Genomic DNA, 19,407 nt, shown 5'->3' with positions numbered 1-19,407 from the left:
GAAAGAATCTCAGAGATTGAAGATAACGCTTTCCAATTAAATAAGTCAGTCACAGAGATAGAGCAAAGAAGTAAGAAAAATGATCAGCATCTACAAGAAATGTGGGATTATGTGAAGAAGCCTAACGTGAGAGTTATCGGCATCCCTAAGGGTGAAGAAGATAATAAGCAAGGGCTGGATAAACTATTTGAAGACATAATAGAGGAAAATTTCCCAGGTCTTCCTAAAACTCTAGATATACAGGTTCAAGAAGCTCAAAGAACCCCTGGGAGATTCATAGCAAATAGGAAAACACCATTCCACGTAGTCATCAGACTGACCAAAATATCCACTAAAGAGACCCTTCTTCGAGGTGTAAGGAGAAAGAAACAAGTAACATGCAAAGTGAGGCCCATTAGAATTATGCCAGATTTCTCAACTGAAACTTTACAAGCAAAAGGAAGTTGGGGCCCCATTCTCACTCTTCTGAAACAGAATAATGCACAGCCTAGAATCTTGTACCCAGCTAAGCTAAGCTTTCTATATGAAGGAGAAATTAAGACATTCTCAGATAAACAAGGATTGAGGGAATTCACCAAGACAAGGCCAGCCCTCGAAGAAGTACTTAAAAGAGAGTTACACATGGATGAGCACAACAAAGACCCACGAATGTAAAACCACCCAATAGCTTAAGAACAAATTCCAGCCACCACAATGGCTCAAGAGAGAAAACATAGCAATGAAGTTCTACCCAATAAGATGAACAGAAATCTGTCCCACTTGTCAGTTATCTCACTAAATGTCAATGGCCTGAATTCCCCACTCAAGAGATATAGACTGGGCCAATGGATAAAAAAACACAAACCAAGTATCTGCTGTCTTCAGGAAACTCATCTAACCTGCAAAGATGCATTTAGACTAAAAATAAAATGATGGAAACCGATATTTCCAGCAAACAGTAGCCAAAAGAAAGCTGGTGTGGCAGTTTCAATTTCCAATAACTTAGTCTTTAAGCCAACAAAAGTAATAAAAGACAAAGATGGTTACTACATACTGGTGTAAGGCACAATTCAACAAGAAGACATAACCATACTTAATATATACGCACCCAACCTAGGTGCACATAGATTCATAAAGGAAACACTACTTGATCTGAACCAAATGATAGACAATAATATTGGAATAGCTGGAGACTTTAACACCCCACTGACAGCACAAGACAGACCCTCTAAACAGAAAATAAGCAAAGAAATAATAGACTTAAACAGAATGCTAGAACAAATGGGCCTGACTGACATCTACATGACATTCTACCTGAAATCCACTGAATATACATTCTTCTCATCAGCTCACAGTACATTCTCTAAGATTGACCATGCCCTAGGACATAAAGCATGTCTTAAAAAATTCAGAAAAATAGAAATTATACCATGCATCTTCTCAGATCACCATGGAATAAAAGTAATAATGAACCCTAAGAGAAATTCTCATTCCTACTCAAAGTCATGGAAGCTAAACAACCTTCTCCTGAACAACTATTTTGTAAAGGAAGAAATCAAGACAGAAATCAAAACATTCTTTGAATTAAATGACAAAGGTGACACAACTGAACATAATCTATGGGACACAACTAAAGCAGTCCTGAGAGGAAAATTCATTTCCATAAATGCCTATTTCAAAAAGACAGAGAACTTACAAATAGACAACTTAATGAATACACTAAAACAGCTGGAGAGAGAAGAACAGGCTGACTCCAAACCCAGCAGAAGGTGAGAAATTATTAAGATCAAATCAGAATTAAATGAAAAGGACAACAAAAATATTATAAGGGAAATTAATACAACAAAAGTTTGGTTCTTTGAAAACATAAACAAAATAGACACACCACTGGCTAGACTAACCAAGACCAGAAAAGAAAAATCTCTAATAACTTCCATCGGGAATATGAAAGGAGAAATCACGACTGATGCCACAGAGATACATGACATCATCTATGAATTTTATAAAAATCTTTATGCACACAAATTGGAAAATGAGGAGGAAATGGACAAATTTTTAGAAACACACAGTCTTCCCAAGCTCAATCAGGAAGAAATAGAATTCCTGAATTGACCAATATCAAGATCTGAAATGGATACAGCAATAAAAAACCTTCCCAAAAAGAAAAGCCCTGGTCCAGAAGGGTTCACACCTGAATTTTACCACACATACAAAGATGAACTGGTGCCTGTCCTACATAAACTATTCTCCAGTATTAACAAGGATGGAGTTCCTCCTACACATTTTACTAAGGCAATGTAACATTGATACCAAAACCAGGAAAGGACACAACAAAAAAAGAAAACTACAGACCAATTTCTCTCATAAGCATAGATGCAAACATTCTCAATAAAATCCTAGCAAATTGTATCCAAGTGCTTATTAAAAAAATAATTCATCACGACCAAGTAAGCTTCATCCCAGAGATGCAGGGATGGTTCAACATACGAAAATCTATAAATGTAATTCACCACATAAATAGAAGCAAAAATAAAGACCATATGATCCTTTCAATAGATGCAGAAAAAGCATTTGACAAAATTCAACTCCCTTTTATGATAAGAACACTTAACAAAATAGGCATAAATGGGACCTACCTAAAAATGATACAAGCCATATATGACAAACCCACAGCCAACATCATACTGAACGGGGAAAAATTGAAAGCATATTTACTCAGAACTGGAACCAGACAAGGCTGCCCACTGTCCCCATTACTTTTCAACATAGTAATGGAAGTCATTGCGAGAGCTATCGGGCAAGCGAACAGGATCAAGTGTGTCCAAATAGGGACAGAAGAGATCAAACTCTCACTCTTCACTGATGATATGATGTTGTATCTCGAAGACCCCTAGGACTCAACCAAGATACTCCTGGATTTAATTAATGAATTCAGTAATGTCTCAGGTTACAAAATCAATACACACAAATCAGAGGCATTCATATATGCCAATAACATTCAATCGGAGAACCAAATTAAGGACTCAATACCCTTCAGAATAGCAACAAAGAAAATGAAATGTCTAGGAATATAATTAACTAGAGAGATAAAGGACCTCTATAGCGAGAACTATGAAACAGGAAGGAAGGAATTTACAGAACACCTAATTGGGTGGAAAACAATATCATGCTCGTTGATTGGAAGAATCAAAATTGTTAAAATGTTTATACTATCCAAAGTAATCTATAGATTAAATGCAATTCCTTTTAAATTACCAACATAATTTTTCACAGATTTAGAAAAAATAATTATACACTTTGTATGGAATCAGAGAAGACCTTTTACAACAAAAGCAATTTTAAGCAATAAAAACAAAATGGGAGGTATTAATTTGCCAGACTTCAACTTATACTACAAGGCTGTCGTTCTTAAAACTGCCCGGTATTGGCACAAGGCCAGGGACACAGACTAGTGGAACAGAACAAAAAATCCAAATATAAAACCATCCTCATATAGCCATCTAATCTTTCACAAAACAGACAAAAACATACTCTGGGGACAAGAATCCCTATTCGATAAATGGTGCTGGGAAAACTGGATAGCCACATGTAGAATACTGAAACCGGACCCATAGATTTCACATCTCACAAAAATCAAATCACGATGGATAACAGATTTAAAACTTAAATGGGAAACGATTAGAATTCTAGAAGAGAATGTAGGAAAGACTCTTACAGACATTGGTCTAGGCAAAGAATTTATGACGAAAACCCCTAAGGCAATCACAGCAACAACAAAAATAAATGAACGGGATCTGATTAAATTAAAAAGCTTCTGCACAGCCAAAGAAACAGTCATGAAAATAAACAGACAGCCTACAGAATGGGAAAAAATTTTCGCATACTACACATCAGATAAAAGACTGATAACAAGAATCTATTTAGAACTCAGGAAAATCAGCAAGAGAAAATCAAACAACCCTATCAAAAAGTGGGCAAATGACATCAGTAGGAATTTTTCAAAAGAAGATATAAGAATGGCTAACAGACATATGAAAAAATGCTCAACATCCCTAATCATCAGGGATATGCAAATGAAAACTACAATGAGATACCACTTAACTCCGGTGAGAAAGGCCTTTATCAAAAAATCCCAAAACAGCACATGTTCGTGTGGATGCAGGGAGACAGGAACACTCATACACTGCTGGTGGGACTGCAAACTAGTGCAACCCCTGTGAAAAGCATTATGGAGACAGCTTAAACAGATTCAAGTAGACCTGCCATTCGATCCAGCAATCCCATTATTGGGCATCTACCCAGAAGAACAAAAGTCATTCTATAACAAAGACACCTGTACCCGAATGTTTATAGCAGCACAATTCACAAATGCATAGATGTGGAAACAACCCAAGTTCCCATCCAACCAGGAATGGATTAGTAAACTGTGGTATATGTGTACTATGGAATATTACTCAGCTATAAGAAATAATGGTGATAGGACATCTCTTTTGTTCTCTTGGAGAGTTGGAACCCATTATACTAAGTGAAGTATCCCAAGAATGGAAAAACAAGCATCACATGTACTCACCAGAGAATTGTTTTCCCTGATCATCACCTAAATGCACATTGGGAAATGATACCAACGGGATATCAGACTGAGACCGGGGGGTGTTGAGGGAGGGGATGTGTGTATGCCTACATGATGAGTGCATTGCGCACCGTCTGGGGAATGGTCATGCTTGAAGGTGCTGACTGGGGGAGTTGGGGGGTGGGGGGAGGGGATGGAGGTATGACTACATGTTGAGTGCCAGGCGCACTGTCTGCAGAGTGGACACGCTTGAAGCTCTGACTCAGGGGGATGGGCAGGACAAAGACAATGTATATAACCTGAGATTTTTACCCCCATGAAAAGCCTAAATGAAATAAAAAAAAAAGGTGTACCTAGAATACTACTTGGCACAATAAATATTTTTTGTATGAATAAATAAACCTATCTCTCTGAAAAAAAATTTCAGGGAAAAAAAGACATTTACACTCTCATGTGCAGTGTGGCAGTACTCACAATAGCTCCAATATGAAAAAAACTGTAAATGTCCATCAACAGATGAATGAACAAATGCAATGTGGCATCACATAAAATGGAATATTATTCCAGTATACAAAAAAGAAATTCTCCCTATGTGAAAACATCAATGAACTGGGAGAAGATTATGCTGTGTGAAATAAGCAGTCATAGAAGGACAAATACTGTAGGATTCCACCTACAATATCTAAAAATAATCAGACTAATACAAGTAGAAAGCTGTATGGTGGTTGTTTTTGTGGTTTGGGGCAAATGCGGAGTTGTTTTTCAAAAGGTGTAAAGTCTTGGTTTTGAAAGATGAATAGGTTCTAGATATCTGATGTACAAGATAGTGCCTGTAGTGAACGATACTCTATTGTGCACTGAAAAATCTGTTGATAGTAGATCTCATGTTATGTGTTCTTACTCTAATAAAAAAAAGCTAAAAGAAAAAACCCTGAAATAATAATATCTTTATATATATATATATTAAAAAGAATACATTTTTTACATTAATAAAGTTGAGATAATGTTCTCAAGAGAAAATTCCAATAAACAAAAAGCCTGGTTTACAGTCCAGAGGAGAATTGCTTATTAAACCAGAAATTTTAAGATGAGTCACCCAATCAACAGGCATCTTCCGTCAGGCAGGCGTCTCCTGTTCAGATGAAAACCTAGGAAGCATCTTTCATTGTTTCCCCTTTGGCATCTGATTACTTATTTTGTTCATGTATTCCTCCCCATCCCTACTTTTGCATTTTTGACAAACGACCAAATCTAAGCCCTCATGATCTTTTTCCTGACTCTTTTTTTTCCTATTTCCTGCCTCATTTCCAGTCTCCTCTCCCTCCGTTTCCATATCGCAGCTTTACCGGAGTTTGGCTCTTTAGACAGGTCAGGCAATTTTTCAAGTTACAGTTGATGTGCCTAAAATTCTCTCTTCATAGACTATCCCTACTACAGTCTGTCAGCTTTTCTAACCAAAATCCTATGTATTTCCATAATTTGAGTTTAATATTTTCTTCTACAGATATCAACACATTTTCACACTCTCTATAGTGTGAACATAGAGGCCACACTCTCTATAAAGCTATTGCATTTTCCTTGTTTATAGAACACTTACACCACCCCTATTATTTGCATTATACTTTTCTTCAGCTAATGCAAGCATTCAGTGAGAATAGGGATTGTGTTTGTGTTCCTCATATTGCATCTCAAATATACAAATACATATGTGTATACACAAATATATGCATATAGATATATGACTCAGATTCATTTTGAAAAATCTTACTTGTACACATTTATGGGGTAAAATGTGATGTTTTGATACACGTATATAATGTGGTATGATTAAATACAGCTAATTACCATATGCATCACCTCACTAACTTATCCTTTTTTTTTTTCCTTTTTATTTCAGCTCATCATGGGGGTACATAAGTTTAGGTTATATACATTTTCCAAGTCCCACCCATCCCCCCGAGTCAGAGTCCCAAGCGCGTCCGTTCTCATTCTCTAGACAGTGCGCCTGGCACTCATCATGTAGTCATACCTCCATACCAACCCCCCCACCTCCCCGGGTCTGCACCTTCAAGCATGACCATTCCCCAGAGGGTGTGCAACGCACTCATCATGTAGGCATACACTCACCCCCTCTCCCCACCCCCCATCCCAGTCTGATATCCAATTGGTATCCTTCCCTGATGTACTTTTAGGTGATGATCAGGAAAACCAGTTTTCTGGTGAGTACATGTGATGCTTGTTTTTCCATTCTTTGGATACTTCACTTAGTATAATGGGTTCCAGCGCTCTCCAGGAGAACCAAAGAGATGTCGTATCATCGTTATTTCTTATAGCTGAGTAGTACTCCATGGTATACATATACCACAGTTTATTAATCCCTTCGTGAATCGATGGGCACTTGGGTCGTTTCCACATCTTTGCGATTGTAAATTGTGCTACTATAAATATTCGGGTACAGGTGTCTTTGATAAAGAATGACTTTTGTTCTTCTGGGTAGATGCCCAATAATGGGATTGCTGGATCAAATGGTAGGTCTACTTGAATCTGTTGAAGGTATCTCCATATTGCTTTCCATAGGGGTTGCACTAGTTTGCATTCCCACCAGCAGTGTATGAGTGTTCCTGTCTCTCCGCATCCACGCCAACATGTGTTGTTTTGGGATTTTTTGATAAAGGCCATTCTCACTGGAGTTAAGTGGTATCTCATTGTGGTTTTGATTTGCATTTCCCTGATAAGTAGGGATGTTGAGCATTTTTTGATACGTATTCTGGCCATTTTTATGTCTTCTTTTGAAAAATTTCTATTCATGTCCTTTGCCCATTTTTTGATAGGATTGTTTGATTTTTTCTTGCTGATTTTCCTGAGTTCTAAATAGATTCTTGTTATCAGTCTTTTATCTGATGTGTAGTATGCGAAAATTTTTTCCCATTCTGTAGGCTGTCTGTTTATTTTCGTGACTGTTTCTTTGGCTGTGCAGAAGCTTTTTAATTTAATCAGGTCCCAGTCGTTTACTTTTGTTGTTGCTGTGATTGCCTTAGGGGTTTTCTTCATAAATTCTTTGCCTAGATCAATGTCTGTAAGAGTCTTTCCTACATTTTCTTGTAGAATTCTAATTGTTTCCCATTTAAGGTTTAAATCTGTTACCCACCGTGATTTGATTTTTGTGAGAGGTGCAATCTGTGGGTCCTGTTTCAGTCTTCTGCATGTGGCTATCCAGTTTTCCCAGCACCATTTATTGAATAGGGACTCTTGTCACCAGAGCATGTTTTTGTCTATTTTGTCAAAGATTAGATGGCTATATGAGGATGGTTTTATATTTGGGTTTTCTGTTCTGTTCCACTGGTCTGTGTCCCTGCCCTTGTGCCAATACCAAGCAGTTTTAAGAACCACAGCTTTGTAGTATAGTTTGAAGTCTGGCAAATAAATACCTCCCATTTTGTTTTTATTGCTTAAGATTGCCTTTGCTATACGGGGTCTTCTCTGATTTCATACAAAGTGTATAATTATTTTTTCTAAATCTGTGTAAAATGATGTTGATATTTTAATAGGAATTGCATTGAATCTATAGATTACTTTGGGTAGTATAGACATTTTAACGATGTTAATTCTTCCAATCCATGAGCATGATATGGATTTCCACTTATTTACGTGTTCTGCAATTTCCTTCCTTAGCGTTTCATAGTTCTCTTTATAGAGGTCCTTTACCTCTTTAGTTAAATATATTCCTAGATATTTTATTTTCTTTGTTGCTATTTTGAAAGGTATTGAGTCCTTAATTTGGTTCTCCGATTGAATGGTATTGGCATATATGAATGCCTCTGATTTGTGTGTATTGACTTTGTAACCTAAGACATTACTGAATTCGTTAATTAATTCCAGGAGTCTCTTGGTTGAGTCCTTGTGGTTTTCCAGATACAACATCATGTCATCAGCGAAGAGTGAGTGTTTGATCTCTTCTGTCCCTACTTGGACACCATTCATTCTGGTCTCTTGTCTGATAGCTCTCGCAAGGACTTCCAATACTATGTTGAAAAGTAATGGGGACAGTGGGCAGCCTTGTCTGGTTCCAGCTCTGAGTGGGAATGCTTTCAGTTTTTCCCCATTCAGTATGATGTTGGCTGTGGGTTTGTCATATATGGGTTGTATTATTTTTAGGTAGGTCCCATTTATGCCTATGTTGTTAAGTGTTATTTTCATAAAAGGGTGTTAAATTTTGTCAAATGCTTTTTCTGCATCTATTGAGAGGATCATATGGTCTTTATTTTTGCTTCTATTTACGTGGTTAATTACATTTATAGATTTTCGTATGTTGAAGCACCCCTGCATCTCTGGGATGAAGCCTACTCGGTCATGATGAATTATTTTTTAATCAGCACTTAGATACGATTTGCTAGGATTTTATTGAGAATTTTTGCATCTACGTTCATGAGAGAAATTGGTCTGTAGTTTTCTTTTTTTGTTGCATCCTTTCCTGGTTTTGGTATCAATGTTATATTGGCTTGGTAGAATGTGTTGGGGAGAATTCCATCCTTCTCGATATTGAAGAATAGTTTATGTAGGATGGGCACCAGTTCATCTTTGTATGTATGGTAAAATTCAGGTGTGAACCCATCTGGACCAGGGCTTTTCTTTCTGGGAAGGTTTTTTATTGCTGTTTCAATTTCAGTTCTTGATATTGGTCTATTCAGGAATTCTATTTCTTCCTGATTGAGCTTGGGAAGGCTGTGTGTTTCTAAAAATTTGTCCATTTCCTCCTCATTTTCCAATTTGTGTGCATAAAGATTTTTGTAATATTCATATATAATGTCACTTATCTCTGTGGCATTGGTTGTGATTTCTCCTTTCATGTTCCTGATGGAAGTTATTAAAGATTTTTCTTTTCTGCTCTTGGTTAGTCTAGCCTGTGGTGTGTCTATTTTATTTATCTTTTCAAAGAACCAACTTTTTGTTTTATTAATTTCCCTTATAGTATTTTTGTTGTCTTTTTAATTTAATTCTGATTTGATCTTAATAATTTCTCGCCTCCTGCTGGGTTTGGGGTCAGTCTGTTCTTCTTTCTCCAGCTCTTTAAGTCTATTCATTAAGTTGTCTATTTGTAAGTTTTCTGTCTTTTTGAAATAGGCATTTATGGAAATGAATTTTCCTCTCAGGACTCCTTTAGCTGCATCCCATAGATTTTGATATGTTGTGTCACCTTTGTCATTTAATTCAAAGAGTGTTTTGATTTCTGACTTAATTTCTTCCTTTACAAAATTGTTATTCAGAAGAAGGTTGTTTAGCTTCCATGACTTTGAGTAGGAATGAGAGTTCCTGTTAGGGTTCATTATTACTTTTATTCCATTGTGATCTGAGAAGATGCAGGGTATGATTTCTAATTTTTAATTTTTTTAAGACTTGCTTTATTACCTAGGATATGGTCAATCTTAGAGAATGTTCCGTGAGCCGATGAGAAGATTGTATATTCAGTGGATTTCGCTTAGAATGTCCTGTAGATGTCAGTCAGGCCCGTTTGTTCTAGCATTCTGTTTAAGTCTACTATGTCTTTGCTTAATTTCTGCTTGGAGGATCTGTCCTGTGCTGTCAGTGGGGTGTTAAAGTCTCCAACTATTAAAGTGTTGTTGTCTATCATTTGGTTTAGATCGAGTAGGATTTGCTTTATGAATCTGGGTGCACCTAGATTGGGTGCATATATATTAATATGGTTATGTCTTCTTGTTGAATTGTGCCTTTCACCAGTATGTATTAACCGTCTTTGTCCTTTATTACTTTTGTTGGTTTAAAGACTAAGTTATTGGAAATTAAAACTGCCACACCAGCTTTCTTTTGGCTACGATTTGCTTGAAATATCAGGTTCCATCCTTTTATTTTCAGTCTAAATGCATCTCTGCTGGTTAAGTGAGTTTCCTGAAGGCAGCAGATACTTGGTTTGTGTTTTTTTATCCATTGGCCCAGTCTATGTCTCTTGAGTGGGGAATTCAGGCCATTGACATTTAGTGAGAGAACTGATAATTGGGATAGATTTCTGTTTATCTTATTGGGTAGAACTTCATTGCTATGTTTTCTCTCTTGAGCCATTGTGGTGGCTAGAATTTGATCTTTAGCTCTTGGGTGGTTTTACATTCGTGGGTCTTTGTTGTGATGATCCATGTGTAACTCTCTTTTGAGTACTTCTTGGAGGGGTGGTCTTGTCTTGGTGAATTCCCTCAGCCCTGGTTTATCTGAGAATGTCTTAATTTCTCCTTCATATAGAAAGCTTAGCTTAGCTGGGTACAAGATTCTAGGCTGGGCATTATTCTGTTTCAGAAGAGTGAGAATGGGGCCCCAACTTCTTCTTGCTTGTAAAGTTTCAGTTGAGAAATCTGACGTAATTCTAATGGGTCTCCCTTTGTATGTTACTTGTTTCTTTCTCCTTACAGCTCAAAGAAGGGTCTCTTTAGTGGATATTTTGGTCAGTCTGACGACTACGTGGCGTGGTGTTTTCCTATTTGCTATGAATATGCCAGGGGTTCTTTGAGCTTCTTGAACCTGTATATCTAAAGTTTTAGCAAGGCCTGGGAAATTTTCTTCTATTATGTCTTCAAATAGTTTATCCAGCCCTTGCTTATTGTCTTCTTCACCTTCAGGGATGCCTATAACTCTCACGTTAGGTTTCTTCACATAATCCCACATTTTTTGAAGACTCTGATCTTTTTTCTTATTTCTTTGCTCTACCTCTGTGACTGTCTTATTTAATTGGAAAGAGTTATCTTCGATCTCTGAGATTCTGTCTTCTATTTGATCTACCCTGTTCTTGAGACTTTCCACTGTGTTTTGTAGCTCCCTGAATAAATCCCTCATTTCTAGGAGTTCAGTTTGGTTTTTCTTCAATATGTCTATTTCTTTAGTGAATTTTTCTTCCAAATCCTGGAATTTTTTTGGGGTTTCTTTGCGTTGGATGTCAATTTTTTCTTGTATATCATTCAGCTTATTTATAATCCAAGACTGAAATTCTTCTGGTAACATGTTGGTATTCTGAAACTGGCTTGTGCCAATTGGAGGAGAGTTGGTATTTCTCTTTGGGGGCGAGGTTTCCATTTGGTTTTTTGTGCTCCCCACATTTTTCCGCTGAGCCCTTCCCATCTGGCTCTATCGTTAGATCTTTTCTCACAGCTTTAGTCTAGTTAACAGCACATCTAGTACTCTGTTCTTAGGCTGTGAAACAGTCTAGGTATGTTGCTTCCTTTATCTAGAGGGGGAGACTGTTGTGTGTTGTTTAGAGTTTTTTTTCTATCTCAGTTGTGGGACTGCTTCTGATGGGTCCACCCCCAGAGGGTTGGCTTGACCTAAGACCAGTTTGGCAAGTTAAATCACTGTGTTGTGGGCTTTCAGTTAGTAGGCAGGATTCACACTATTTGCAAGCAGAAAGCCTCTTCTCCCTCTCTTCCCCGCGCCCCCAGCTTTTGGTTCTTCCTCTGGATGTGTGGTTTCTGTCTCTTTCTGCAGGAAAGACACTGGCTAGGCAGAGGAGGCAGTGCCCTCACTCCCTCAGTGCCCCAGCTGCTGCAGCTTCCACGGGCAAAGGTCTACACTGTCCCAGTGTTCCCAAGGTCTGGGCTCCACACTCTTGCGTCTACAGAAGCACTCAGTGTTCACACCTGGGAAGGGGACCTGGAGAGGGTCTATGGATCAGGGGATGGAGCCTCCTGGGGAGTCGCCTGGCACCCTATGGCTCTGCAGCAATTATACCTTGGCCCGCACAATTGTTCCTGCCCACCCGCAGATCACTGGCACTGGGGGGTAATTTTCAGGGTCCGATAGGAATCACAGCTGGGGGTCTGAAGCACTCAGGAGTATACAGTAGCTCCTGGGCTGGAGGGCCACCAGAAAGGAGAAAAGAAAAAGAAAGGAAAAAAGAAAAAAAGAAAAAAAGAGAAACAATATAAATAACAAGAAGAAGAAAGAGAAAACAAGAAAGAAAAGAGAAAGAAAGAAAGAAAGAGAGAGATAAAAAGAAAAAAAGAAAAAAAAAATCCCACTTTAATATTTTGCGCTCGCGGCCCCTTGCCTTGGTGCAGGTCGCGTCTGTCCCTTTAAGAGATAGGGCCCGGCACCGCGGAGACCCGCCAGAGTCCAAGGTCCTTTCCGCTTAGCTGTGGGAACTGAGATGTCGACCACGCGTGAGCGTTCAGAGCTCGGCAGGCGCCAGGGCCCACAGCAGCTCCCCGGCCGGAGAGCTGCCATACGGGAAGAAAAGAGCAAAAAAGTCCCACTTTAATATTTCACGCTCGCAGCCCCTCGCCTCGGTGCAGGTCTGCGTATGTCCCTTTAAGAGATAGGGCACCGGCACCGCGGAGACCGGCCAGAGTCCAAGGTCCTTTCCGCTTAGCTGTGGGAACCAAGATGGCAACCGCGCGTCCGCCGGTCGCAGACGCCAGGGGAGAGCGTTCAGAGCTCGGCAGGCACCAGGGCCCACAGCGGCTCCCCGGCCGGAGAGCCGCCGTACGGGAAGAAAAGAGCAAAAAAGTCCCGCTTTAATATTTCACGCTCGCGGCCCCTCACCTCGGTGCAGGTCCGCATCTGTCCCTTTGAGAGATAGGGCACCGGCACCGCGGAGACCCGCCCGAGTCCAAGCTCTCTCCTGCCTATGTCACCTGTCCTTGGAGCTCCACGTCTCCCGCGGTGATTCTGCACCAATTTCAGTCAGTTCCCTGACCGAGTGGATGTGGGGGTCAGTGGGGAGATCAAGCCGCTTTGCTGTGGGGCTGAACCCGCCCCACTCGCCGGTGAGGCAGGCGGCCGTTCCGCACTCCGCTGTCTGTTTTCCATCCCGCACTCTCCAAATTATGTCGGTCTGATTTCCCACTCGCCTCTGTTTTTTCCTGTTCCCTGTGTCCCACGGTGATTCTCCGTGGGTTCACCCCACCGTTCCTGTGGAGAAGCAATCCTCCAGCGTTGTGGCTGGTGGAGATCCACGTCTTCCTCACCGGGAGCACAAATCCAGGAGGTCACCTCCACTCCGCCATCTTCCTTCCTAACTTATCCTTTTTAATAAGATATTTTAAATTTAGTCCCTTGTTTTAAAATATATAATAGATTACTATTGACTATAGTCATCCTGATATGCAATAAATCTCAAAATATATTCCTCCTACCTGAAACTTTGTAGCCTTTGAGGAGCAATTCACCATTTCCTTCTTTCTCTCTTCCCTCATCTTTGGCAACCATTGTTCTATTCTCTACTTCTGTGCATTCAACTTTATTAGATACCACATATAAGATCACATGGTATTTGTCTGTGCCTGGCTTATTTCACTTAGCATAATGTCCTCCAGATTCATCTCTTTGTTGCAAATGACAGGATTTCTCTTCTTTTAAGTCTGAATAGTATTTCATTTTGTGTGTTTGTCTGAGAGAGAGTGTGTGTGTACACACTACAATTTCTTTACCCATTCATCTGTTGATGGACATTTAGGTTGTTTACATATATTGGCCATTGTAAGGAATGCTGCAATGAACATTGTAGTGCTGATATCTCTTTGACATAATGACTTACATTCCTTTGGTTAATAATCAGTAGTGAGAATGCTGTATCATATGGTAGTTCTATTTTAACTTTTCTGAGGAAACACAGTACCATTTTTAATGACTGTATTAATTTACATTTCCGTCAATAACGTGTAATAGTTACCCTTTTCTCTGCAACACTTGTTACCATTCATCTTTTTGATGAAAGCCATTCTAACAGATATGAGGTGATTTTTGATTGTGGTTTTGTACTCCAAGATTATAGTATGTAATACATATAACATATAAACTATGTTAATCTACTGTTCATGTTATTGATAAGGCTTCCAGCAGGCTATCTGTCTTTATGTTTTGGGTAATTTAAACATTAAAAACATATTTTTGACTGCATTAAGGGTCAGCACCCCTAAACCCCGTGTTGTTCAAGGGTCAACTGTTTTTGTATTTTGCTATTCAGTTTGTTATATATTTTGGATAATAACCCTTTGTCAGATATATGGTTTGCAATTATTTCTTTACCATTCTGCAGGCTGTCTCTTCATTTTGTTGTTTCCTTTGCTGTACAGAAGCTTTTAATTCGATGCGATACTATTTGTCTATTTTTGCTCTCATTGACAGTGTTTTTGGAGTGACATCCAAAAAGTCTTCACATAGGCCAATTTAGTGGACATTTTCCCCTATGTTTTCTTCCAATGTTTTTACAGTTACAAGTTTTATATTTAAATCTTTAATCCATTCTGAGTTGATTGTTGCATATAATGTAAAATAAGGGTCAAATTTCATTCTTCTGCACGTAAATATTGGGTTTCTCCAGAACCATTCATTGAAGATACCATCCTTTCCCCCCTGTGTTCTTAACACTTTTGTCAAAAATCAGTAAATGTGTAAGTGTATTTTCTACCCTATTTTATTGGTCAAATGTCTATTTTTATGACACCACCATGCTGTTTTGATTATAATCATATGGAATATCTCTCTATTTATTTGTGTTTTCTTCGATTATTTTCATCAATGTTTGATAGTTTTCAGTATACAGAACTTTTATATCCTTGGTTAAATTTATTTCTAAGTAATTTTTATGTGGGCTCTATCATAAATGAGAGTTTCTTGATTTTTTTCCAGCTAGGGTGTTTTTTGCATATAGCAATGCTGCTGATTTTTCTTTTTCTTTTTTTTTTTATATTTCAGCTTATTATGGGGTTTCAAAAGTTAAGGTTATGTATATTGCCCATGCCCCCCCATCCCCCCCGTCACAGCTTCAAGGGTGTCCATTCCCCAGAGAGTGCGCATCGCACTCATTATGTAGGTAAACACTCATCCCCTCCCCCCACCCCCACATCTGTCCAACACCCAATTGGTGTTATTCCCATATGTGCACTTAGGTGATGGTCAGGGAAACCAATTTGCAGGTCAGTACATGTGGTGCTTATTTTTCCATTCTTGGGATACTTCACTTAATAAAATGGGTTCCAACTCTCTCCATGAGAACAAAAGGGATTCTATATCACTGTTATTTCTTATAGCTTAGTAATACTCCATGGTATACATACACCACAATTTACTAATCCACTCATGTATTGATGTGCATTTGGGTTCTTTCCACATCTTTGCAATTGTGAGTTGTGCTGCTATAATCATTTGGGTGCAGGTGTCTTTTTTATAGAATGACTTTTGTTCTTTTGGGTAGATGCCCAATAATGGGATTGCTGGATCGAATGGTAGGTCTACTTGAATATGTTTAAGGTATCTCCATATTGGTTTCCACAGGGGTTGCACTAGTTTGCAGTCTCACCAGTAGTGTATGAGTGTTCCTGTCTCTCCACATCCACGCCAACATGTATTGTTTTGGAACTTTTTTATACAGAAGACCCCTAATGCAATCACAGCAACAACAAAAATAAATGAATGGGACTTGATTAAGTTAAATAGCTTCTGTACAGCCAAAGAAACAGTCACGAGAGTAAACAGACAACCTACAGAATGAGAAAAATTTTTGCATGGTACACATCCAATTAAAGGACTGATAACAAGAATCTATTTAGAACTCAGGAAAATCAATGCTGCTGATTTTATATCCTGCAACTTTCCTGAATTAAGTTATTCATGCTAACTGTATGTGTATATGTGTGTATGAAATCTTTGGGGTTTTCTACATACAGGATCATGTTGTCTATGAATAGAGATAATTTTATGTCTTCCTAGATGATTTAGATGTTTTTATTTCTTTTTCTCATTTTGAGTAATTTTTTATCATTTTAAGTTTTTGTACAAATATGTATGTGGCTATCCAGTTTTTCCAACACCATTTGTTAAAGGAACTGTCATTTCCTGAATTAAGTGGGCTTCACATTCTTGTTCAACCTCATTTGACCATATATGAGAGGGTTTACTTCTGGATTCTCTATTTTATTGCTCTATATCTCTGTCTTTATACCAGTAGCACACTGTTTTGAGTACTGTGGCTTTGTAATATATTTTGAAATCAAGAAATGTGAGTCTTCCAACCTTTTTGTTCATTTTCAAAAGAATTTGGCTTTGTGGTTACATTTACATTCCATATAAATTTTAGGATGAATTTTTCTAATTTTGCAAAAAATAAATCTGTTGGGATATAGATAAATATTGCCTTGAATCTACAGATTGCTTTTGTTAGTATTGGCACCTTAACACTATTAAATGTCCTCTAATCCATGGACACAGGGTATCTTTCCAATTATACCCCTTTAATATTTGGAAATAAAAAGTCACCAATTATGAAACCATTCTATCCATAGGAAAATAAGGCAGGAGTTTTATCTCACAAGTGTTTTGGTTATATGGATAGCTTTTATAATGCTTATGTCAGGGCTATTAGTGTGATCACTCAAATAGTGTTCATTATACCTGATTGGTAGAATTTTTCCCTCCTCTCCTCCCCGCTCCTCTCTTCTTTTTTTCCAATTCCCTTTATGTCTCTCTGTGCCCATATATGTCCATCAATTAGTTCCCAATTATTAGATAGTAGGTGTGGTCATTTTTATCCATTCCTGAGACATTTCACTTAGGATAATGGTCTCCAGTACCATCAAAGTTGCTACAAAAGGCATTATTTCATTTCTTTTTATGGCTGAGTAGTAATCCATGGTGTATGTGTGTGTGTACATATATACACATACCATGTTCTGTTAATCCACTCATGAATTGATCTTGTATCTATTATAGAAAATCCAAAAGATCCTACCAAAACACTCTTAGAAATGATAAATAAAATAAGTAAATCAGTAAAGTCTCAGGTTATATAATCAATGTACACAACTCAGTAGCATTTCTACATACCAATAATGACCAACCTGAGAGTCAAATCAGACTCAGTACCATTCACAATAGGTACAAAGGAAATAAGATACTTAGGAATAAACTCAAACAAGGAAGAGAAAGATCTCTACAAGTGTTCCTGTCTCTCTTCATCCACACCAGAATGTTGTTTTGGGACTTTTTGATAAAAAGTGATTCTCACTGAAGTTAGAGGATAGTCCCTGATGATTATAGTCACTGAATATTTTTTAATATATTGGCCATTGACTATCTTTTTTTGAAAATCTGTGTTCATGTCCTCTGCCTACTTTTTAATGGGGTTGTTTGATGTTTTCTTGCTGATTTGCTTGAGTTCTTTGTAGATTCCAGTTATCAGCCCTTTATTAGATATATAGCATGCAAATATTTTCTTCCATTCTATCAGTTGTCTATACACTCTATTGATGGTTTCCTAAGCTGTGCAGAAGCTTTTTAATTTAATCAGGTCCCATTTATTTAGTTTTATTGTTGCTGTGATTGCCTTTTGGGTATTCTTCATAAAGACTTTGCCTAAGCTGATATCTGTAAGAGTTTTTCCCACATTTTATTCCAGAATTCTTATAGTTTCATCCCTTATGTTTAAGTCTGTTATCCATGGTGAATTAATTTTTGTGCGTGCTGAGAGGTATGGGTCCTGTTTCCATCTTCTACATGCAGCTATCCAATTTTCTAGCACCATTTATTGAATAGGGATTCTTTTACCCAGTTTGCATTATTGTTTGCTTTGTCAAAGATCAGATGGCTATATGAGGATGGATTTATAAACAGGCACTCTGTTCTGATCCATTGGTCTATGTCTCTGTCCTTATGCCAGTGTCATGCTGTTTTGCTTACTATAGCTTCATAGTACACCTTAAAGTCTGGTAAAGTGATGCCTCCTGATTTGTTCTCTTTGCTTATGGTTGCTTTGGGTATTTGGGATCTTTTCTGGTTTCATATGAAGCATAAAATTATTTTTTCTAGATCTGCAAATAATGAAATCAGTAATTTTTTTTTTTTGAGACAGAGTCTCACTCTGTTGCCTGGGCTAGAGTGCTGTGGCATCAGCCTAGCTCATAGCAACCTCAAACTCCTGGGCTCAAGCAATCCTTCTGCCTCACCCTTCCAAGTAGGTGGGACTACAGGTATATGCCACCACGCCTGGCTAATTTTTTCTATATATTTTTAGTTGTCCAGCTAATTTCTTTCTATTTTTAGTGGAGACAGTGTCTAGATCTTGCTGACATCAGTATTTTAATGGGGATTGCACTGAATCTGTAAATCATTTCAGGTACTATAAACATTTTGACACTGTTGATTCTGCCAATCCATAAGCATGACATGTTTTTCCATTTGTTTACATCCTCTGCTGTTTCCTTCTTCAGTGGTTCATAGTTCACCTCCTTGGTTAATTATATTTCTAGGTATTTTATTTTCTTGGTTGCTATTGTGAATGATATGGAATATTTGATTTGATTCTCAGCTTGACTGTTGTTAGTGTATAGGAATGCTACTGATTTTTATACATTGACTTTGTAACCTGAAACTTTGCTGAATGTATTTATGAATTCCAGGAGTCACTTGAAATAACATTTCTGAATACTATAAAAATCTCTATGCACATAAACTTGAAAATGTGCAGGAAATGGACAAATTCTTGGAAACACACAGCATTGCTAGGCTCAACCAGGAAGAATTAGAACTTCTGAATAGACCAATATCAGGCACTGAAATCGAAGCAGCAATAAAAAAAAATCTTCCAACAAAAAAAAGCCTAGACAAGATGGTTTCACAGTCAATCTCTACCAGACCGGAAAGGAAGAAATGGTACTTATACTGCAAAAATTATTTAGTAACATCAAGGAGAAAGGAATCCTCTCCAGTTCATTCTATGAAGCCAGTATCACCTTGATACCAAAGCCAGGAAAGGACACAACAAAAAATAAAACTACACACCAATATCCTTTATGAGTAGAGACACAAAAATTCTCAATAAAATCCTTGCAAACCACATTCAGCTGCACATAGAAAAGATGATTCAC

This window comes from Lemur catta, chromosome 13, assembly GCF_020740605.2.
Source record: "Lemur catta isolate mLemCat1 chromosome 13, mLemCat1.pri, whole genome shotgun sequence".
NCBI classification, from domain to species: Eukaryota; Metazoa; Chordata; class Mammalia; order Primates; family Lemuridae; genus Lemur; species Lemur catta.
Note: the sequence above shows the minus strand (reverse complement) of the source record.